Source organism: Nymphaea colorata, chromosome 12 (genome assembly GCF_008831285.2).
Source record: "Nymphaea colorata isolate Beijing-Zhang1983 chromosome 12, ASM883128v2, whole genome shotgun sequence".
Classification (NCBI taxonomy): domain Eukaryota; kingdom Viridiplantae; phylum Streptophyta; class Magnoliopsida; order Nymphaeales; family Nymphaeaceae; genus Nymphaea; species Nymphaea colorata.
The window spans coordinates 11,607,704-11,628,509 of record NC_045149.1 but is presented as its reverse complement, the minus strand read 5'-3'; the positions used below and the strand labels follow the sequence as shown (position 1 = coordinate 11,628,509).

The following is a 20,806-nucleotide window of genomic DNA, read 5'->3' as shown; positions in this document are numbered from 1 at the left end:
TATATTGTGGGCGTGGAATTAAACATACAGATTCCAAAAATGGCTTCTATGTGATGGGCCAAAATAATTATATTTGGTATTTTACTCCCCTGTTGGGTGTCATGAAGTTTTATTCCATGCAATTTTTTTGTTTGTTTGTTTGGACTGTTGCTCAGCGTGTCCATTCGATGGTTATAAGTTCAAAACTTCACCGCGGTTCAAATCTGGTTTTAGGATTTTGTTTGAGCTTTTAGCTTATCGAATCAAATTATCGAATCCCTATTTATAAAATTTTTACTGTATGGGGTTCGATTCATTTGCAACCAATTCGTCTTTGAGGCTGCTTGAGTTGAACATATTTCAGCCAGCAGTGCAGGCAGTAAATCTCAACATATTTCACCCATCTTTATTCAAAAGGAACAAGGACAAACACAAAAAAGAATCAGGATATACAGAATCACAAAAAAGAAGATGCCAAGCATCAAACACTTACCCAGTCCCTCTAACCGCTTGTGATGCCTAATAACAAGACCAAAAAAATAAAACATCAAAAAACCTCCTTCAACTTGTTGCATATCCAAAATGCCTTCGAGTCTTCTATACCAACTTTTATGCTTGGTTTGGTTGCCAACCCATCCAAGCTGTTTTCCACTCCATTGCAACAAGTCAAATCCAGCCTCATCGCCACTACCCACTACCATACCTTGCCTGAAAATCAAATGCCCCTGGGCCTTGAGAGGCAACACCCAACTGAATTGCTTTGCATTCTTGCCTTGGTCCTTCTTTGCTGGCCAAAAGGTGAATTCTATCCATCAAGTTCCAGCACAAAGAAGCCCCTGTCCTTGTCTCTCTTGACCACAATTTGAGAAATTAAGCATTTGGGTCATCCTTTCCATCGCTTTTTCCCTACCCACTTGACAAAATCGCCAAGAGTTAAAGAGTAAAACTGCCTTATAAGAGTTGAATGAAGGGAACGATTTAACCATTCGGCAACATGAACAAACAACCCTCATCATGTGATCAAATACAACAAACCACCCTTGAATAGCCGTTTAACTTCAGAAATCGTGAAATCCTCATTCCCTTAAATCCCCAAAATCTTTGCCGACGCATATTCCCCTCTTATGTTTTTTGAAATTAGGCATTTCTTTCACTACAAAATCTAAGTCCTCCACTTGGTTGGCAGTGGCCAAAGCAGGAGAAGTCGATGGACCCCTTGAAATCATATTGCCAAGTTGCCAACACCAGCATAAATGAGCTTTCTCTCTATCTTGTTGCTCTCCAGCCACTCTTTCAATTCCATGATCGTCTCCCTTGTTGATCAAACATTATAAGAAGGGAGGAAGTATGAAGGGGTTGGAGGGAGGGAGGGGGGGGGGCCTGGGCACCGGGCCAGGCCACCGATGGATACCTGGTACCCAGCACAACATGGGCCCGGGCCCAAATATTGTAGCAGACTTGGTAGGCTTTCGCCGTCGAGCCTGGCCCACCCCGACAAAATAACAGGTCGGGACCGGATAGCAAAACCAGGCTGTTGGACACCCATTCGGCCAATTACGTCGAATCAAGTTACCAAATATCGACTCGACCAATCTCCACTCTTCACTTTCACTCTTCAGGGAAAGGAAAGGAACGATGGCCGCCGACTCCTCTGCCTCAAGCTGTTGCCTGCTGTCACCTTCACTGCTTGCCAATTGCTGCGGCCTGACTGCCTGTTGTCCCTTCACTTCTTGCCAATCGGTTTGTGATGAATGCAACTTGTATGAAGTGTAAGATGTTCATCGTTCAATCTAATTTGTTAAATATATTAACATCGTAATATGTTTACATTGATATGTGTTACAATTCTCATGACGATCAGCAAAATTTTGACGAGGAGTGCTGATCCAATATATGATTATCGTGGTAAATTTTTTTATTTTGTACTACTTTGTATTTATGTAATTTGTGGACTAACTATTGAAACTCTTTTACAGGTAAAATATCTTTCGTCATGCGAAGGAAGTCTTGGTGTCTGGTGATTCTTTGGTATGGAGGATGTGTTGATTATAACAACCTATAAAACTATTGAAACTCTTGGATATACAAAACTATTGACACTCTTGTTGATTTCTTCATTATGGAGGGAGTCTTTGGATTAATGTTATTATTTTCATGTTGGCATTTGTTGATGTTCGTATTTAGGACTGATAGTCTAATAGCAAGTTATTTTGATGGCAATGAGTAAAGTTTTCTATAGTTAGATTGAACAAGAATGAAATTGTTTTACTTTTTCCTTAATGTCTTGTGTTATTAAATAGATTTATGAGGCAGGAAGTAGAGGTCTTCCAATTGGCCATCCCTAATCGATAGGTTATGCTAATTCTACTCTCTTTTCTACATGATTTTGTTGAATTAGAGAATTTTTACATCCTTTCCCACACATAACATTTTGTTAATCACCTAGCAGCTGTTCGATGAGAAAAATGTTGGGTAGTGGCCCTGAGCCCTATCCTTTGTCTCTGTAACTGCAAAGGAGTTTCCGCAGTTACAGATTTAAAAAAGGAAATAAATCACAATATTAAAGTTTTCGTTTTAATGCTTACCATAATCTCCTTGTCATAACCGTAGCTGGGATTGGGGAAATCCTGAGAGGCGGTCTATAAAACCCAGCCTCTATTCATCTAATGGTTGATGATTGGGTAATCAACCCGTGCCTCTCAGAAGCAAACCCCCAAAATCAATTTCTCTCTTGCTTCTTTCTTTTCTCTTCTATTTTGTCAGAGGTGCTGCTGCTGAGTCGTGGCTGAAGGATCGCTGAAGTTTCCGCTGCTTTAGTTATACTCTGTTCCTTCAAAAAAGGGGAAAAACAGCGCGACCTACATCTAGGCAATCCAATTAATGAATCGGAATCAATTACCAGTTAATGAATCAGGAAAGGAATGCTCAACTAAGATAGAATTAGAACAATTGCTTATTTCAAGGAGGATGCATAATAACAGTCCGGCATGGCCCGGCACGGCCCGGCCCGCTTAGCCATTTGTAAACAGGCTGGGAGGGCCTTGCATAGCATGATCCTGGCCGGTACCCAGCCCGGCCTGTTTAAAGGTGGGCTGGATAGCAGGCTGGCCCAGTAAGTGCCCAGGCATTAAACAGGCAATCATGTTCCAGGCCAGCATCACTTGGCCCAATGCCTAGGCCTACTTGGTACAATAGGTGTATGTCTAGGATTGCACATGAGTAGAGTCAAGCTCGGCTCGAACTTAAGTGGAGCTCCATAAAACAGGCATGAGCTCGACTCGTTTAAGCTTTCTTTTTTTTGACGCATTTAACTCGTTTAGTTGCTATTTGTTTAACTATTTTCTCATTGTATTCAATATTCATTATGTAGTCAAGTTGAATTGAGTTCTTAGAACTTGAATTCAAGTCGTTTAATTTTTGAGCATGCATTTGAACTCGAGCACGACTTGTTTGTATACTATTCGTGTTTGAATCAAGTTATGAGGAGCGAGTTCAAGTCCAGTTCCAGATAGCTTGGAATGCTGTGCAGCCCTAATCACACCTCTGTGATACTCACATGGGACTAAGCACCTTGCAGGCATTTCAGGTTAAGTAGGCCGAAGGGGCCTGAGACGAGAAAAGGAGAAGAGATACAATGGTAACAAATACAACGTCAGCACTAAAGCCACACATCAATGGATGGAATTTTATTTCTGGTATTTTAATTCCACATCCGTCCAAGAAACTTGGTCTTTCCTTTCACGTTTGTCGGAGCATGTAACCTTTGTAAAATTTTAAATTTTAATTCAACCTCTACAGTGGAGTACCATGCATTCAAATGCCCCCTAGGGTTTGAGAGCTGGTATGTGGGATGAAGAAGAAAAAGGAAGCATATATCTTTGTTAATTTCTGCATTTTCTCCCTTTATTTTAGCAAATTATTTTCCCTTTTCAATTTGACATATGTTTATCAAATGTCATTTCATATTCCTTCACTCCTTTCACCCTACCCAGCTAATCAAAAGAAGCATCCAACCATTAGGGAGGTGAAAGCGACTAAATATTCAACCTTCTAGGCTTTATATTCAACAACTTAATGCACATCTTCCTATACAAAAAGAATCAGGTATGCAATGTATTGACCTTACGCACAACAACAATCTAGTGCATATAATTCTATTTTATTTTGATTCAATAATATAGGAGAGGATCCTGTTTCTTATTGAGCTAAAAAACTTCCACAATGTCAGTATTAATAGAAATACACAACAAAAGGTTTCTCCAATGCTAAAATTGGTCTAGTATTTCTAGTTTTATCAAACGAATTCTAGCGTTCGGGTCTCCATTCAAATTGAATGCATTTTCTCAGCAAATGATTGGCTCACATTTCATGCCCAGATTGGAGATGCATCACCTAATAGATTAAATCCAATCTTGCAAGCTTTGGAGTTCCTTAAGGTTGGCAGGTGATGACATGTTAATAAGGGCCCTAGCTTTAGCTGTCTCAATGCCTTTTTTTACTGACCATAACTCCTACTAAGTTGTCTTACTCTGCCCAAATATACATTTCCACCATTGGAGCCAAAGTTTATAAAGTATTAGCCACTTAAAGACCTTTGAGAGTGTGCCAATGTGATGCTATTTAAGTTTTTGATTTGAGCAAATGCCATCTAAATAGGTGTCCATAAACTTACTCATGTGGTCGTGAAAAATGGTTGCCATTGCATTCTAAGATGCTTTTCCAACATTCTTTAAGCAAAAATTCGTGATTATATAATAAATTGTCCCCCATGGAATGGTTAAGAAAGTTTTTCGCTAGTCACCTTGATCTGATTATAGCTGAAGAAGCCATCATAAATGAAAATAATATGTGTTTGACTATATTGAAAAGCAATAAGTCAAGGTTTAACAAAGGGTAGTTACTACTTAGGCTGCCAAAACCTATGGAAATTCACAGGCATGCCATTCTTTTTAGAGATTATCATGTGCAATTTTACTAGAAACTCCAAGTAGTCACTTGCTCTATTGAGTCCTACCCTTAATAAATCTTTGAAGCATTCATTTACTATTTTCTCGAGACTCTTATTGCGCTGTATTGAACTCCTGGACATAACAGGGGATAACAGGTTTTGCTCAAGAAAAGGCATTCTCATGAAAATTGTGACATAATAGACAATGCCAATGCAGAAGAGAAGTATGACAGAGAAGATTTCTCGAAAAATATGAATCTTTATTGAATAACTGAATTTAATAAGGTGGATCACATGATATTATGGTAGTGTTTGAGTGCTTAGAAATAAGATTCTTGCCTTAGTTTCATAATCTTAATTTGGCATGAGTGGAATAGGGAACACAATGCCATTTTTCAAAATGGAGTTTGGTTTGATTTATATGGGTTTCCTTGGAACGATGATCTTGTGTTTGATGGGCATCCAAAGAGAAAATTTTCAGCTATTAGGATTTTGTCTTCTTTTTGAACTTTTCATAAAACCTCTAGGATAGTGTTATAAAAGAGCATTACCACTCTTAAAATTTCTAAAAAGCTTAGGGGCATTGAAGCAATTGTCTAAAAATGTAAAATCACTTTTTAAAAATCATGGAAATCATTGGGGCACGCACGAAATTTTTCTTAAACGGGAATAAAAGTCCATTCAACATTTTTGTCGTCTTCATTTTCATTTATTCTTTCTTCTCTCTACCATTCCGGGGTTTCATTGTTCATACCACGAGTTTCAACCTGCATTGGCGATAGGCGACATGTTAGAACATGATCAAACGATCGGTGGCTTCCCACAAGCATTCTTCAGTGACCGGCAGCACATCGGAGCAAGGCTAAAACAACCGTCAGAAGAAAATTCTATGCGTCTTTAGGTTTTTGTTTACTTTTTGCCGCCACAAAAAAAAAAACTAATCAATGGGGCTATTTCAGGAGCCCTAGTGCCCGAGATAGCTATGTTGGATATCAATGATCGTGTTGTTTGTTGTTTTCTTTCATTGTCTTTTGCTGATGAAATAGTCATAGTGCCCATCATTGTTTGTCAGGTCTCGTCAATGCTTTAATTTTTTGAGATGTTGCTACATCGGGCATAGTTGTTGTTTCCTGTTTCTTTATTTGCCCTTCTCCTCCATCACAAGCATCGTTGACGATCAATTGTTGGGAGCTGAGATGGTGAAGGTGTTCTCCATCAGGTTTGCAAGCACTATGCAGATGGGTCTGTGAAATTGTTGGCCTTCAGGAGGAAGGCTGTTGATGGATTTATGGGAGTCACAGCGGAAGTCGGTGCAGAAGAATCTCCCACGGCTCCAGTGTGCAACGAATATCCCTGTGAAACCAACAAGACAAAAGAAAGAGAAAGAAGAAGAAAACTGATTTAGGGGTTTCCTTCTCAGGGGTTCCTCACTGATGATGTGTTAGAGAGTTACTCAAACTCTGGATCTGCTAGGAATATATAGTCCAGCCCCTTAGGTTTTCCCCAACCCTAGCAGCGGTTACGTAAGTGAGAGATTTTAGGTGAGCATTAAAGCTCGTAACTGGAAGTGGGCTCCCCTTACAGTTACGATATGAATGGGTAGGGCTCATGGCCACTACCACTACCCAACATCTCCCACTTGGCCATGAGACCGCCAGTTTGCTTCCACTCTATGTGGGTTTTCTTTATTCAATTTGTTACGTGGTTTTTCATAATTGGCTTTTCCAACGCAACCTAACCTTTTTCAAGGTTTACAGCGAGGTTTTCCATTCAATGGTTTTTCCTTTGCAACCTTTCAAATATTCAATATATATCACATTATATCATATTAAAACTTAGTCCCATCAAGAATTCTCTTGATTATAATACTAGCAATCATATAAGCATTTGGAACGTGCATGCATATTTTCTTCTTATTCAACAATGAAATCAACCTGAATATTTTTCAACCACCTCACAAAGAGGCAAACCAGGAATTTCTTAGCCTCATACGGGCTACATGCTTGACAAATCATTTAGAATTCCTTTTGTTAAAAAATGCTAACAATCACTTGAATATATCATTTGTTTCATTCATGTATCTCAAACATTTAACTGCCATAAAACAAGGGTCAGCCTGGACTTTTTTAATGTATACTTACAAGCCAAATTAGAAGCTTGTACCAAGTCCAGCACACAAACTAATATGCATTAAAACACATGGAATATTTTCCTTTACTGTATTCCATAATTACTTAACTCCTTTAACAACAGGAGTTCCATAGCATTTATGCAATGCATTATATCATATGGCAAAGCAATATTAGCTTTTCAACATAGTAAATGGCATATTCAAGTGTGCTCCTACTTATCAAATATTTACATAGTCATCAACTTGATTAGCGACACCTAATCTTTATTTATTTAAGGGAATGAGCAATCAACCCATAGTCTATTATACAAGCACTTTTCATCTTGTATAATTTTCATCAATGTACTCTCTCATACAATGAGTTTCATTTAACTCATCAAGGTCAATACATAATTTTGACAACTCATGCATGCAATATACAATTCACATATCTCTACATATGTATACCACAAGATAATCAATAAGATCACTAATAAGCTTCAGTTAGACGTTTAATACCAAACTGATCTTAGTCGGTTCATTACCTGACCGCTTATTAGCATATTCAATCAAGTAAACTTGATCACCAAATAAATAGTCAGTTTTTGTACATGCAACAATTATTCACATATAATCATGGAGCTCAGTACCCAGTCGGTTCATTACCAGACTGATCATCATAAGAATCGTACACAATTGATTCATTATTAAATTGTTTCACAGTCGGTTCATTGCCAGACTGTTATCCAGTTGGTTCATTGCCAAACTGTTCCTCAGTCGGTTCATTGTCAGACTGATTATCTGAATAAATCAGATCCTCCAATAGATCGTTATGATCTCCCACTGGATTATTGTATTCAGTATTCTTATTCGAACACTTCAAACTCATGCATAAAAAGAAAATGTCATATACCATACTTTCATTTGGGTATCCAATATATATGTATTTGCAAACACATCGTTTCATTTTTAGATATGCATTTAGCATGCATTATAGATCTCCAAGGATCTCAATATGGATCTAATTAGTGTGGATCTCATTATTTTCATGAGTATTATTTTATACCTCATGGAAAATTTAAAATTAAATTGGTCCTCAAACAGAAACTTGCTTAATAGCAAGCTAGCTTTGTTTGATCCTCAAACGAACAAATAACATAATATGCTTGGATCTAATATAAACAAGATATGGATGTTTAACCATATATCCAAATATATATTCAAATCTGAATCAATGGTGTATATAAGGTGGATCTCAAACAATGAATAGATCCAATTCCAAAAGCCACATGAATATAAAGATTCAGATTATATTAGTGTAGATCCAAACCAGAAACATCCACAATACAATTAATATGAGTTTAAAACACATGATCCTCATTGAAATATTATACAATATGATTCAACAACCATATTTGGATCATTGCTAACCCATCTCTCTTTTGAGAAAAACAAGTTATCATGTATTAACACTTTAGTTCTACAAAGCTTCAAACAAATGCATTCTTGCCAATATTAATTTTGGTCCAAGAGTATTATATTACATCTCTTGAGTATGCATTAAAACAAATTCATTTTCCTAAGAAAGAAAGGCAAATGAAGCTTTATTCAATGATTTTCAAAAATAACCTTTGGATCTAGAATGACAACACGTATTGCAGTATGATCATATCCAAAGGCAACCATGATAACATATATTGGAACTAAAACAACAGGATATATGAATTATTCTCACATATCCAAACAAGTTAGTTTAGATCTGCAGCTAAACTTTACGTAATGTGGATTTTATTAGTTCAAATATGGAAATTCAGATCCAACTAGCAATATCCACAATACAATAGTCTGAATTTAAAAAACACAAATGATCCATATGAAGTATTGTGCACTATGATTTCAATAACCATGCTTGGATCTAAACAATAGTCCAACTTTTGAACAAGGTGAAAACAAGAAAAATTCCTCTACCTTGAGATGATGCATGTTTGTACCCAAACTAATCCATCACCCTTAAGAGCAAATAAAGCAAGTCTTTAAATCAAGACATTCAAATTTATACGGGTTTCAGTCCAAGAGTGTTACATTACACCTCTTGAATATATATTTTAAAACAAGTTGACTTCATTAATGGAGTAAATAAAGCCTTGTTCAATAGCACTCTAGAATGATTTGAATCTAAAAGGACAACAAATATCACAATATCATTGGATCCAAAAAGCAAACATGATATATTGTGTTTAGTAACAGTACGAGAATTTGGATCCAATGATTCAACCAAGTTAATTTGGATCTTAATGTATCACGACCCAACATAATGTTATAAGGATCTCACCATGTCTAAGAGTGTTGATTTACACCTCTTAGCATATCAACATGTAATAACATAATCATTCCTTCTAACTGGAATTCATCTTTAGCACTCTAGTGTTACACATTGAAAATGTACAACTTGTAAAACTATTAGCTCTAAAAATCAATGTTCATCATAATATGTTTAGATCTAATATAAGCAATATATAGATCTTGAACAAGTCAAATTAGATCATGCTCCAAAAGAGTGCAACGTTTAGTGTGAGATCCAAATTCAACAACTAAATGGATATTTAAAACAAAACTTTGGTCATATCTAATATATGCATAGACCCAAAATGACGAAGAATATTCATAAATCAAGTATAATAACATATACTTGAACCAACATAAACATGATATAGATTTTTAACCAATAACCAAACAAATTTAGATCTGAATATGTCATGATTCAAACTGAATCCAAATATGGATTTAAGCAACAATCAGATCCAAAGCACAAAATTCAAATATTGATTTAGTTTCAGATCTTACCCATGTCGATCCACACACAATAATATCAATACTAATTGATATGTGTTTAAACAAATAAAGAGGATCAAAATCCAAAATGAATGTGTTTCAACACCATATCCATATCCAAATAAGATTTTAGTTAGTGTACAAGCATAGAGTTTATACCGCCATTTGATCATGCATCCATAAATAACAAAACTGCATAAATACATGTTATAAACCATGTAGTTTTTTGTTTTTGACCAATTTTGAGGCTCCCACTCTAAAAGCCATTACCAAATTAATTCCATGACAAATATAGAACAATAATACATGGAAATCAATAAGGAGAATAATATATCAAATATCTCCAAAACCAGGTATCACTTAAATAAGGAAAAGTCATATTAAAATTTTAGACCGAGAGTTTCCTTTCTCATTTTCAAAATTGCCTTTAGAACTCTTTTCTGTAATTTTAATAAGCCTGAGTGGTACTTGTATGCAATTTTACAATATAGCTCGGTCTTTCACCGAAATTGCAAAACAATCTTCTGGAACCCTCTTTTAGAAAATTATAATAAGTCTGTGGGTATTACGACGCAATTTCATATAAAATCACGGACTTCTACTGAAATTGTAAAATAATTTATCGGAACCCTCTTTTAGAAATTTATAATAACTCAGGGGGTACCCTACGCAATTTCATATAAATTTCTAGGTTTTCACCAAAATTAAGTTTCGCAAACCTCTTTCTGAAAAAGTTTTTATCAAAAACGTTGCGGCATTAATTTATCAAAATTGTAACAACTTTTTTGAAAATTATGCAAAACTGGTGGACTGATTTTGTAATTTTCACACTTTTGGTATAAATACCCCTCCGAACCGTTTTTCACTCATTTTTCTGCTCGATACTCTCTCTCCTCTCGCGTGAACCCTTTCTCCTCTTGCGAGAGCTGCGCGAGGGTTTCACATTGCAGCTTCTTCCTGCCCACCGATGCCTTCAGCCGCCGCCTCCTCCTTCTCTGCCCTCGCTCTTTCTCTGTTGACACCTTGAGGAAGACAACTTCCCCAAACCAGAAGCTTTAAAAAATGGCTTCCTCAGTCTCGCTTTCGCTGAGACAACGGTGAACCGGCAGACTACAGAGGAACGACAGGAGGAGGTTTCCAAGGCGTAACGCTGTCTTCCCCTTTACCCAAGTCGCCTCCTTGCTTTCAGCAAGAGATCTGTGCTTCTCGCACGAGGAAGACGACTGTCTTCCAGTCGATCGGGCGACTGCTACTTTTCATCGGTAGAGAAGGCGGGCAGACAGGTCGAGATCAAGAAAGGATTTTAAGTCCCAACAAAAAACAGTAACTGTTCCTCCGGTTTTGACAGACAGGAGAATCCCGGCTCTTTTCCAGGTAGCCGTTGGGTCAGTTTCTCAAACAAGAGCAAAGGTTCTGTGTTCCATTTCCTCCTTATTCTTTATTTATTTTATATTGGCTCTGTTGTATGTCGAGCAGAGCAGGCTCTGCCTCCTTTGCTACCGTTTGGCAGAGACGCAGGTCAAAAAAAATTTACTTGAAGTAGTGGAGATCTTTGTGGACAGATCTTCTACGAGGGTCCTGATCTAGAAAAGTATTGACAGAGCCGATGTGCTCAGTCCTGGTTTCAGTCTCTCGCAGACACAGGAAAAAAAAACTACATAATATGTAAAGCAGAGGATTCCATACCCTTACAATACTATCATGCTTCATGCTTGAACTCACTTTTGCCTAGCATGCTTTATTTTCAGCATGATACACGCATGATGCACAGATGACACATGTTTCACAGTAGTATAATCTGCACAGGCACAGGCACCATCGAAAACACTTACTGGTGTTCGATAAACCTGTCTCTGATACAACTGATGGATTTATGGGAGTCGCAGCGGAAGTCGGTGCAGAAGAATCTCCCACGGCTCCAGTGTGTAACGAATATCCCTGTGAAACCAACAAGACAAAAGAAAGAGAAAGAAGAAGAAAACTAATTTAGGGGTTTCCTTCTCAAGGGCTCCTCACGGATGATGTGTTAGAGAGTTACTCAAACTCTGGATAGGCTAGGAATATATAGTCCAGCCCCTTAGGATTTCCCCAACCCTAGCAGCGGTTACGTAAGTGAGAGATTTTAGGTGAGCATTAAAGCTCGTAACTGCAAGTGGCCCCCCTTACAGTTAGGGCTCATGGCCACTACCACTACCCAACAGCTGTGATGCCAGTGACTATCAATGTTGGCATCATCCATCTGAAAGAAAAAGGACTAATCCATGCATGTTCATCACACCCCTCTAGGTTCGATGGGATTGCCAGAAGACTGACCCCAAATTAAGGTGCTAATGATCGATAAAACTGTGCCATGTTTGCTTGAAATCAAGAATAAGTGGAATTTGGAATTCTCATTCCTAATCCACAGTGCAATTCTTGGTTAACAAACACGCCCTATATGTTCAGACCACTACAACTGGCTCGGCAAATGTCATTTTGTTTCTGGAACTTTTCCCTTTGTAGTCGAGTGCCATCTTTCTGATTTGTCTTGGTGGCTTCAAGGGCTCAAGGCCGTCATGTTCATTAACCTTTAAAGGGTTAACACCTGTGTTTAAGGCTCAAGTGGTAACTCTTCTTCATCTTCATGAAATTTGTTCGCAATGGATGGCTGTTGATGTTCCAGCCATTATTCCACCTTCAAGTTTAAATATCATCGGCCCTTGCCATAATAACATCATAGAATTGTTTGCTCCATGGCTTACCTCAATTTGAGCTTCTCCATGCTCTTAGAGAGATTTCATTCTCGTGCATGATGCTTGGAATCTCAACCACACATGCCAATTACACGATCATCAATTGAGGTAGCCTTTCTTCCAGGTGTTCTACTAATACCACGACTCTTTATCTACTCAACTTTCTGCATTAATGGGACATTGAAGTCATCACCACGTTTGTAGAGTAGATCCATAGTTGCTCAAGTAATAGGTTGTAAAAGCGCGGCACATTGACCACATAAAACAAGATATGGTGAAATGTAAATGTTATCACCCCAAATTTTTCAAAAAAGACTATATTCAACATATTTGACAAATTTACAACAACTTTTAATGATGTAATTTGGGTCTCAAGCACTTCAATTTCCCTTCATTTTGATCAATTTCTCTTCCGATTTGATGATCGGTCACTTGTGACTCGTTTGGATCTAATTTCAAACTTTGGACCGCCAAGCTCAACCCCAATTTAGACTTGTTCCATGCTTTGAATCCAAAATCAAATATAGGTCTAGTACACAAATCACAGCTCTACATCCAAAACAGATCCATAGAACCATATCTGAACCCAAATTCCAGCTCTAAATCCAAAACAGATTCTTAGATCCATCTGAACCCAAATTCTAGCTATAGATCCAAAACAAATCTTTAGATCCATATCTGAACCCAAATTCCAGCTCTAGATCCAAAAAAATCCTTAGATCCTTGTCTAAATCCAAATTCCAGCTCTATATCCAAAGCAGATCCTTAAGTCCATATCCAAACCCATATTGCAGCTCTAGATCCAAAACAGATCCTTAGATCCATATCTGAATCCAAATCTTAGCTCTAAATCCAAAATAGAACTATATCTGAACCCAAATTCAAGGCTTAGATCCAGATCTAAATCTAAATCTGAGTCCCAGATCCAAAATCATACCCCAAACTGAAAAAACAAAGTCAAAATCTGTAATTAAACCCAAAAAGCAAAATCAGACCCAAAATAGGAAATAGATCCAATAAACCACCATACATCCAAAGTAGATCCAAAAACCAAAAGATCTGGATCCAAATTAAGATTCCAACTCAAAATCCAAAATCGAGTCCGAGAATCAATTCCAACAATGTTCAAATCTCTGTACGTGCATGAGCCTCACCTTTACTTATCAACTCAACCTCGCCTCAAAAAATTTAAAATTGCACTTAAAATATGTTTTTAGCCTGAAACACCTATCCAATCCATAATTTAAGCCTTCGACGTCATCAGGAAGCTTCCCCAACCAAAAAAAATGATCTGGATAGAAATCGAACTCGAAATCACCTAAAAATGGATCTGGACCCACCTTATAAAAAGACAATTTTGCCCTTATATATATATATATATATATATATTTTAGAGGGCGGCATTTTGCCCCCTTGCACAGTGGCCCGACAGCATTGGTGTGCTCCCGAGTGCTCTGGCCATGCCCAGGGCTCCACCTCGACATGTACTATTGCGGTTTTGCCTCTCATAGATGGGCTTTAGCCAAAGGGTACTTGCAGCGCTAAAGACTAATCCACTTTAGTCAATGGCTATAAAAAAAAAATCAAAAAATTCACAAAAAAAACTTGAGAAGTTCAAAAAAATTCAAATTTTGATGTTGAGCTTCAAGTTCCTTTATAAATACTCCAAGTATCGTCATCATTGGATATAAGCCCTACAACTAGGAGTTCTAGAAGTTTCCCTTTAGCTCATTCCCTTCATTTATTCTTCTCTCCTTCTAACACTTAGGCTTCTTCAACCTTGGACTTCATCATCTTCTTCAACCTTCATCTTCAAGGGAGCACATGGAAGACCCTTGGAGAGATTCAACAATATGTTGAAGTTCTCGCTTTGGAGGCCTCCTTGCTAGTTCTAATCAATGGATTCATCCCCTCTTCAACTATAATGTGTAGAGGTATGTAGTCATTTTCTCTCTTACATTTCTCTTAGCATCAATCCATGACCATGCAAGCATGGATGTCAATATATCTGATTTGAATCTAATGTTGACTAAACCAATTCAAAAAAATTAGGTAAGGAAAAAAAATTAATATTCGATTAAGAAATTGGATCAGATTCAGATTTAAGAAATAACATCCGACCAGATTTAGATTCGGATATACATATATATGAGTGGATTCAAATACATATTTGGATCTGATTTTTTTAGACAAGTATCCTATATCAAATGTTGAAAATTGATAAAATTTGATTCATAATTCAGATTTGGTTTCAGATATAAATATAAAAATCTTACTCGGATCGGATTCATATTGTAAAATCAGATTTCAAATTCGGATTCAGATATGACTTTTCTTTATTATTTGAATCCAAATTCAAGTCCAAGTATGTGGATATCCAAAAAAACAGATATCATTAAAGATATATCTGATCTGAATCTGATCCATTGACATCCCTACATGCAAGAAAGAAATAAAAATGTCCACTTTAGAACCAAGAGTCACTCTTGAGTGCACCAGAACAGGATGAAGTAAAATTTTGTTGCCATCTTTTATTATCAATATGAATAGGCACAACCTATGTTTCTTTTACATTTATTCTCATTGAATGTATGCATTGGCTATGGCTTTACAATAATATGCATGCATGACTAGTTCATTTTCTGATTCATATAAAAATGAATGGTGAGAATGAAAACTCGGGTTGGGATGTTCTCCATTTTATATTGATTTTGATATTGGGGCATGTTCAATCCAAGAAAACCCTACATCATCATATGGTTAGTGTTGACTACTTCTTTATTCTCTAGATAAATCACTTGTTAATCATTCGATTAATAATCTTAAGATGACCTCTCTTTGTTACTATTTTTTTTCTTTTGTAGTTAGTTTCTCTTCCATACCCAATGGTAGGAGAAACATGCTTTCTTGTGTGTATATATATATTTATATATGTTAAAGGAATTTAAAAAATAAAGACCTCTCTAAAGAGGCTACGAAGAGGTCTATGGAGACTTACCTTAAGCTCTCTCATGATCTCAAGTTCTTCTTTGGCCTGCATAGAAAGATTGAAGTCAAAAAATCCTTAAAATTAACTCTTGAATCTTAGTTTCTATACAACAAAAAAGATAGAGATTAAAATATCTCATTGTTTGGCATTTTTTCTTGTCTTGAATCTTTCTCTCTCCCTCTTACTAATTTTTTTCTCTTTTTACATCTTTTTCTCTCTTAAAATTTCTATCTCTCTCATTTGATTTTTCTTTTAACATCTTTTTCTCTTTCTTTAATTTTACAATATCTATCTTTCTTACAAGTTTTTTTATTTCTATTTTTTCCCTTAAATTTCTTTCTCTCTCTTTCTTGTAAGTTTTTCTATTTCTATTTCTTTCTCTCTCTAATTTTTCCTTTAAAATTTCTTATTCATTAGTCTCTTACTAATTTTTCCCTCTATATTTCCTTCTTTCTCTTAAAATCTTCGTTCTCTTTTTTCTTTCCCTTAAGATCTCTCTTGCTTATAAGTTTTTCTCTATTTATTTCTTTTCTATTCTTTTAAAATCTTTGTCTTTCTGTTTAAAAATTCTATTGGAATCTCTTCCTCATTAACTTTTTATATCTCTCTCTCTCTCTCTTTCTCTCTCTTTCTCTCTATCATTGTTAACAAGCATCTCTTTCCAATTTATTTTTCTTTACTAACATCTTTTTCTTTTTTTTCAAATGTCTTTTCTCCAAAATCTAAAATATCAATTTTTATTTATTGACTTCAAAAAGCCAAAACTCAATTAATGCATCCAACATTGGAGTAATGCTTGGTAGCCTATAATTCAAATCTATTCCCAAATCTTTTCTTTGAAAAGTATTATGATAATAAGATTTTTCAATAGTGAACATACACCAAATTAAGGAAAGTTTAGATGTTTGTGATGGTAAGAATGTTCTTAAATGAATGTTATGGTATAAATGAACAATTTGTTTTCAAGCATATAAAATCATTGTAATCATGCATTCACAACTCATTTATGAAATTCACAAATGATACAAACACTTTTTTAAAGAATTTAAGTAAGATGAGGTAGAGTTCTAATTCAATGGTAATCAAATTAGAACAATATATTGTACTTACTTAAGATTTCAAGAAAACATTAATCGTTTCAAAAAAAAAAATATCAAGGTTAGTTTTCAAAATGTGAACAACTACTTGCAAAAGATTTCTTAATTTTAAAATATTTTCCCAAATCAAAATGATTTATTAAATCAAAATTACTTCAAAATTTTCTCATAAAAGATATCTATCTTTGAAAGAATTTCCTTACCAAACACCGCACCACATTTAGGTTGAAGAAGAAGTTCAACTTGAAGGACAACTTCACCTTGTCTAGGGTAGAAACATTGGATAGCAAGGTTATGGACTTGGTTTCTTCCCTCTCTTTGACAGCTTTAGAACTCGGCTTGTCTTCTTTGTCCCTCCGTTGGATTTCTGAAATTATGAAGAAGCAGGTAATGATAGAAATGCTCTTTGTCTTATAGGCAAAATTTGATTACTTCCTTAAGGTTCCTACCTTGCCTTTGCGGCAATAACTTTTTTGGCTTTGACATTGATGAAATCTGTGTATCTTCTCCAATTTTGTCTCGTAAATTCATGCAAATGGCATGAATGAAATTTCTTATGGGAGGTATATGTGAATTCATTTGTGAAAACCATAGCACAAAGTGGGTGATTATGCATGAACATGTTAGGAATGATAAGTAAGATATGCAATGCATAAGATGCCGGTTGAATAGTGGCTGAATGAAGATGCGTTTGCAGGAATTGGGTGCAGGTTAGGAGATATGCTTTGAAGGTAATTGATTGGGGAGCAGCTAGCTGGAATTGCATTTGCTGTAGGTGAATGCATATTGAAGTCACGTTCAGTTAAAGACTGATGCATGCTGAAGCAACTTGAAGATTGCAGCAGCAGATGAGCTACTGAATTGAAACGGGCACATACTGCTGAACTATATTGGCTGAGTAGAGACTTAGGTGACTGCATCTACTGATTGTGGCAAGTTGGGATGAGAGCCCAACTGCAATGGACAACACAGACTGGGCTTATTTCTATTTTAGATAGTAGCTGATTGATGCTGCACTTGTGAAAATTGATGCATGCTGGCGCTGGGTTGGTTAAGATTTGAAAATAGAAGAACACACCCACATGGGCTGATTTTAATTGATGTTTTTAAAAGCGGTCAGCTTTAATTAGGCTGGTCTGGTTCTTCCTTAGAAACTTAAGATTCTTTTGCCAAAACGAAACAACTTAAAGAAAAAATTGAGTAGAGTGGTGACTTTGAGATGAAAGATCTCAGGGCAGCAAAGAATATTTTGGGCATGGATTGTACCTATCATAGAAAAAGTATGTGGAGAAGGTGGTAAAGCAGTTCGGCATGAAAGATTGCAAAGCCATTAGTGATCCATTAACAGCTTACTTCAGATTGCCTGAGAAACATAGTACGCATTCGACCGGATATTTCTCAAGCTATAAGTGTTGTTAGCATCTACATGGGAAATCTAGGGAAGGTCCATTGGGAGGCTTTAAAGTGGATTCTTTGTTATCTCAAAGGTGCTTCTAACAAGAGTCCGGTGTTTCAAAATAGGAGTAGTAATGCTAGTTAGCTAGCTGGTTATATTGATTCAGATTATACTGGTGATCTGGATATGAGATCTTTGACAGGTTTTCTGTTTGTTTGCTCGGGTTGTGCTGTTAGTTGGAAAGTAGTATTATGATAGTCACAGTCTCATACATTTGTTTAAAATACAATGCATCAAGAAATAACCAAACATATTGACATCAGTTATCACTTTGTTTGTGATGTCGTGTTGCAGGACACAATGGTTGTTCAAAAGATCTCTACAATGGAGACCCAACGGACCTGTTGATGAAATCTATTCCTTCATAAAAGTTCAGGAATTGCTTGGACTTAATTCACTTGCACGGCAGGTAATGCGGGCCTTAACATAGCACATGTGCAATGATGGTGATCAGGATGAAGCTTGATGCTGGATGCGGCTTATGAAGAAGAACCAAGAGAAGAATTTGTTGTTTTATGGCTCATCTTCCTTGTTGAACATAGGTTAGTGGTTTCCATCTTCCATGGGACATGGGGAATAAATAGTTTCAGTCTCCACTTTTCATGGGAACATAAGAGTGGGTAGTCAGCAACTTCGTAATTAAGACTGAGGTGAAGGGAAAGAGTGAGTGAGTTTTTGTAAAGAGAATTTGTTTGTCTTGGGTTAAGTGTTCTACTCTTGTGTAATTCTTCATATTCAGTAAAGTTCTTCTGATCGTTGTTGCCTATGGATGTAGGAAGGCACCCTTCTTCTCAATCACGTAAATCATGTCTTATTTTAACACATACAACCAGAGTGAAGGATGTGTGAAACCAGTGATTTTGATTGGAGTAAAGACTTGTGATTGATTCTTAGTTGAAATATAGCTTTTAGTGGATTGAATTGAGCATTAAAGTATGAAACTGGTCCGTGATAATGGGTCCAGCACTACCAGGGAAGAGCCAAGAATTTTTTTTTTTTTCCTTTTAGGTGGGAGAAGAGATCGAGTAACCACACACCCACATACATGATATATTTAGTTATATGTCGCTAGAAAAGCTGAGAGGGAGGTAGGCTGGGAAAAAAAGCTTCGGGGGATAGGGAAGGCCCTACGGCACCGGTGATGCCTGGCAAGGCGTCGCCGGCCACCCAGAACGGCTGACCCCGGTGGCGACCGGGGGCGGCGACCGCTTCCCCTAAGGCAAACAAAAAAAAGGGGTGGCGGTTGCCGCCCCCCGCGGTAAAAAAATTTGTGCCGATGCCGCCATTGATGGCCAGCAGAGGCGTCACCGGTCATCCGGCCGTCCAGCCATCCTGACAGCCAGCGACACCCGAGCCGGCCGCCGGGGGAGGCCGTCGCTTTCCCTTTGCGGTGCCGGCGATCCCCGCCGGCGCCTCACCGGCGGACCTGGAGTCATCCAAGTCTGCCGGTGAGGCCCTGGTCGAGGAGCCTTTTTTTAATTTATTTTTAAAAAAAAAAAAAAATGTTGAGCGTTCGGTGCATCTGAGATGAATGTTGCAACTGAACAACAGTGGGGATTAACATTATAAGACAAATAAAGCTATAATGGCTTACCAAAAGCCAACAAGGTACAGCAAATTACCAATGCAATCCGATATGGAGATTTATCAATGTAAAAAAAAAAAAGATAATGCGGCAGTTAACGCGTGTTCATACAACGTATATCTATGGTAAATATGAAGGAAGTAAAAGATCTATGCGTGCATAAAATAATCTAAAACTAATTATGTAAATATTACTACCCCATAGTGGCGGAGCCACTGCCCACACCAGCCCCTCAAGATTTCTTTATTTTCAATCAATATCTTTAGATATTTGGCTTAATTGTTGACGTCTTCTTTTCCAATCTTTGTAACCAAGTGAAATTATTAACAGTTTCAACAGCTTCTGCCACATCTCTAACTATGTCATTTGGTCATTTAAAATGGCCTTTTAGACTGATAATAACAATATGACATTGTTAGCTATGAGATATTTTTTGGACAACAACATGTCGACATTGACAAGCATCCACACCTAGTTATTGGTGCAATTTTTTGTTTATTTTTTCAACATGACTTTCTATATGTATATTTTTTCTGTTTGATGGCTTTTTGTAATTAGGCATAATAATTTGAGCGACCATCCTATCTATCTTCTTGAAACTCACATCTGCTTTACCAATATGTGTCTACTCCCTAGTACGATTGATTCAATAAAAGCAAATCATTTTGATCGTTCACTCCGTGAAGCGAGAAACGTTTCTTTTTGAAATTTTATCATGTTCTTCACTAAAACAAGCCAATCATTCAGTGCAATTGATCAATTTCTCCACTAAGGCAGAACAGATCCATCATTTACTAAGGCAGAAACAAAGTGTCTTGGCGAGAAACGTCTATAACAGGTGCTACCAGCGTTTAGTTAAGAGCATGAAAATGAAAACATGTATAGCGATGTCTTCAAGAATATTTAAGTAAAAGTACAAAAACTGTGATGGGTGTGATTTATTAATAGTCTTCCCTGACCCCACTTAAAAGTCGGGCTTGGGCTGGGCCACAGCTTATAGTGCTCTGTTCAAAACTCAAAACTTGTTTCCCAAGTTTTGGTCTTATTAGAATAAAAATATATATTTTTATTATAATAA

The 20,806-nt window shown here is 36.9% G+C and overlaps 2 long non-coding RNA genes across 3 annotated transcripts; one reads left to right on the top strand and one right to left on the bottom strand.

The window, feature by feature from the left end:
- Positions 1-5,790: 5,790 nt before the first annotated feature.
- On the bottom strand, positions 5,791-13,958 carry LOC126410613 (uncharacterized). Its single transcript, XR_007575018.1, has 2 exons — positions 11,702-13,958; positions 5,791-6,280 (listed from the first exon to the last, which is right to left on the bottom strand). It is a non-coding gene; the product is annotated as an uncharacterized LOC126410613 (long non-coding RNA).
- LOC116265746 (uncharacterized) lies at positions 6,275-18,970 on the top strand. Of its 2 annotated transcripts, none has more exons than XR_004175180.2 (3): positions 6,275-11,279; positions 17,385-18,174; positions 18,438-18,970. It is a non-coding gene; the product is annotated as an uncharacterized LOC116265746 (long non-coding RNA). The 2 variants fall into 2 exon arrangements; XR_007575017.1 differs by lacking the exon at positions 6,275-11,279 and adding an exon at positions 14,205-14,535.
- Positions 18,971-20,806: the final 1,836 nt, after the last annotated feature.